We start from the raw sequence: 3,506 nt of genomic DNA on the forward strand, positions 1-3,506 counted from the left end.
GATATTGCTTTTGTTTGTCGTCCTTGACCTCTCCATTTAAGAATTTAGTGGTACGGATTATGGATTCGGTTAAAAAGTGTTTTTTAAGGTTGAACCAGACCGAAGATTGAAACTTTGGAAAATTAGGACTGAATGGCAACCGGTTCAGTCCGATCCATTCTGGTTTACCGTTTCGACCTCGTTCTGAACTACCGTAGTTCAAATAGGAAAGTTTATGAGATTATTTACTTAAATAAGTGAACGAGGAATACTCGAGGAAAAAGTTGATCGTGGTAAGAATCTGAATATTCGTGGCTTAAAAAATTTGTTGCTCTATCATTACGCTAATAAATTTTGTGTGAAGTGATTACAAATTTACAATTTACATCTATATACTCTCTATGTATTTGTGAATAGTTTACATTTACTTTATTTTGAGTGAACAAAATAAAGCAAGTGTAAACTATTGATTGGACGGATCGGAGAAGTAGCAAACTTATTGTCATTTGTTTACTTTTTTTATTTTTGCACAAAGATCAAGGAGGAAGGAGTTGACCATTTGTGGTGCTAGTCAATGGATGAAAAATGGGCAATAGTGTCATTGGAGAATCCATTTTTGAAATAATGGTTAAAAATAAAATATTTGTCGTTTTGGGTCGGTTTTGAAAATATTTGTCAAAATGGTGTCCACGTAGGCTCGGGATTTCTGGACCTAAAACACGCCACTACCAATGGCATGTTTATAATGAGTACGGAAAGAAACTTCATTAAAAAATGGACTAAAATAAACACGCCATTGGGAATGGCGGGTTTCGGAGGGGAAACACGCCACCCCTAATGGCGTGTCTTATGTAATTTTTTTTTTTTTTTTTTTTTAAAATTCAGTCAGTTGAAGAAAAAAATTGTTGTAAAGACACGCCACTACTAATGGCGTGTTTCCTTCACAAAACACGCCATTAGTAGTGGCGTGTTTCAGGTCTAAAAATCCCGAGCCTACGTGGACATCATTTTGACAAATATTTTCAAAACCGACCCAAAACGACAAATATTTTATTTTTGACCATTATTTCAAAAATGGACTCGTCATTGGATTATCAAATTACTCATAAAAATCCTACCCAATATGTAAACAAGTGAATAAAACACTTTAAAATGGAATAAATAGACAAATGATCGGAGGCTGGGAACGGAGGGAATAGATAACTCCGTACAAGTTTATTTTGATTAAAAATATTTGGTGGAAGGTTTCACAGTAAAAGTGCGCGCGCACACAAGAAATTAGACCAAACTATAATAAGAGCATGCCTTAAAAACAATAAAATGCGTAATTAAACATGATTATTACTCCTTAAAATGTGAACATAAATGATGGTGTGTAAATGTAATGATTAGTCTAAACTCTTAAAATTACACCTATGTCAACCTTTTCAAAGTACAATCATACACAACCTCCCTTTAGATCACTACTAGTACTATTTACAAAGTATATACAAACGTCGTACAAACTACCAAGTACCAACAAACAAACCCACTAATATTGGGCCTCTAGTCTTCTACTATGGTACTCAACTAAGGTTGGGGCACTACTCATCCCGACCTAGATATCTACCTAAGGTTTTATAAGGTTACTATTAGACCTAAGTTGGGGTGTAACTTAGTCAAGTTGAGTCGAGCCAAGCCGAGATCGAGCTTACCTATGATTGAGCTCGGCTCATATTGTAAAAATCGAGTTCGAGTCCGAACCCGAGCTCTTGAAATCAAGGCTCGGGATCAGCTCATATAATATTTTACGAGCCCGAGCTTTGTTTGCGTACCATTTTTTCGACCATTATTTTAATTATAACGTAATTTTTGATTTAAAAATTCAAATTCAAACGAGAATATTATCTTTTTGTTAGCTTATAATAACAATTATTATGTAATTTTATCTTATAAACTAATATTTTAATTTATATATTTTAAAATTGATACAATTTAAGTAAATATATTGAAAAACGTTAAGTAATTTTAAAAATAACGAGCTCAAATGAACTCCCGAGCCGAGCTTTAGTGTGCTCGAGCTCGGCTCGGTTTGGGCCCAGCTTAGTTCGAGCTCGAGCTCAGTTTGACCGATCTCGAGCCGAACTTTGACCGAGCCGATCCCGAGAACTTGTCGAGCAGGCTCAGTTCATTTACAGCCTAGACCTGACAAAACTAATTCAAAATCAGGTTCAAACCTGGCTCATACTCGAGTTGAAGACATGAAATACGAATTGACCCAAATGCTTATTATGGCATACTAACCGTTATCTCCGAATAAGTTAATAGAAACCCACAAGAAAATGACCTAATTTGGCCCGAATTCTTGCTAACCCGAAATGACTCGATCCAAACCCGACTCGATCGACCCTATTTCCATGTCTACTTACTAGTTACTACCACCTTCTTCCCAGTTTTTTAGGAACTATTGACAAAATTATCAATTATTCCAATCTCAATTTTCAAATCGAGATTTAATATCATAGACTCGACACTAGTAAGGTATAGACCCATCGCCCAACCACATTCGGGTTAGGACCGGGTCGGGCTCCCATGCCTCAGCCTGAAATCTTCTCGAGTGAATGGGGATGGTTGATCCGTGTTGTTGGACAGGTCTAGTAAGGTACTTCTTCCGTCTCAATCATTAGTTATCTACTCGTATTCATTTGGGTTATTTGTTGGCCAGGTCTAGTAAGGTATATCTCATGTGATAGTTCCACTCTACTACATTCATTCCTAGCAGATCCCTTACTTTTCAAGCAAAGTGTGCGTGGTTAATGCAAAGGAGACAAGAAACAACACAAGGCAGGAAACCAACAACATCTATGAGTTATGAAATCAGACATAAATCTTTTTAGGTCCCATAAAATTTGGTTTTATTTCCAAAACTCCATAATTTGAGGGGTCTGTGTGTACTTGAATATTAGAGGGGCAAATATTAGGAATGAAGCAACTTGCTTTTTTGGCAAATTGAATTGGTGTGATTACACTTTCATTATCTTTAACTTTTCGTACATTTGTATCCTACAACTTGGACGTCCCTCTTTGTTCATGTAGAGATATACAACAAATTGCAAATATAATCAATGAGTTTGGGGGTCAATGGATTGCATATGCACTTAATTATTTCATTCATTGGATCGACATCAACTTAATTCAAATCTGAACCTTTAATTAGTCAAACATGTCAAAAACTTTGAATAAGCTAAATAAACATGTCCCGACAAATAGATAAACGTATGAAATGAAATGAAATGAAATGAATTGAGAAGGCATTTGGACCGTTGGTATGTAACAAGTTAAAATAACATATTGATTGACATTTCTAAAATAGGAAATTCTAAGAAAGATCTCCAATCATTTCTGATCGTTGATCAGCTTGATTTGTCATATCGATTTTTAAAGCTACTCGCTTTCCCAAGAACGCATCGCTTTAATGGCAAACTACAATATATGTAGCTTGTATGAGTCCCACATACTTGCTTTCATCCAATGAAAATTTACCTTTT

The sequence above is a fragment of the Silene latifolia genome, chromosome 2 (genome assembly GCF_048544455.1).
Source record: "Silene latifolia isolate original U9 population chromosome 2, ASM4854445v1, whole genome shotgun sequence".
NCBI lineage: Eukaryota > Viridiplantae > Streptophyta > Magnoliopsida > Caryophyllales > Caryophyllaceae > Silene > Silene latifolia.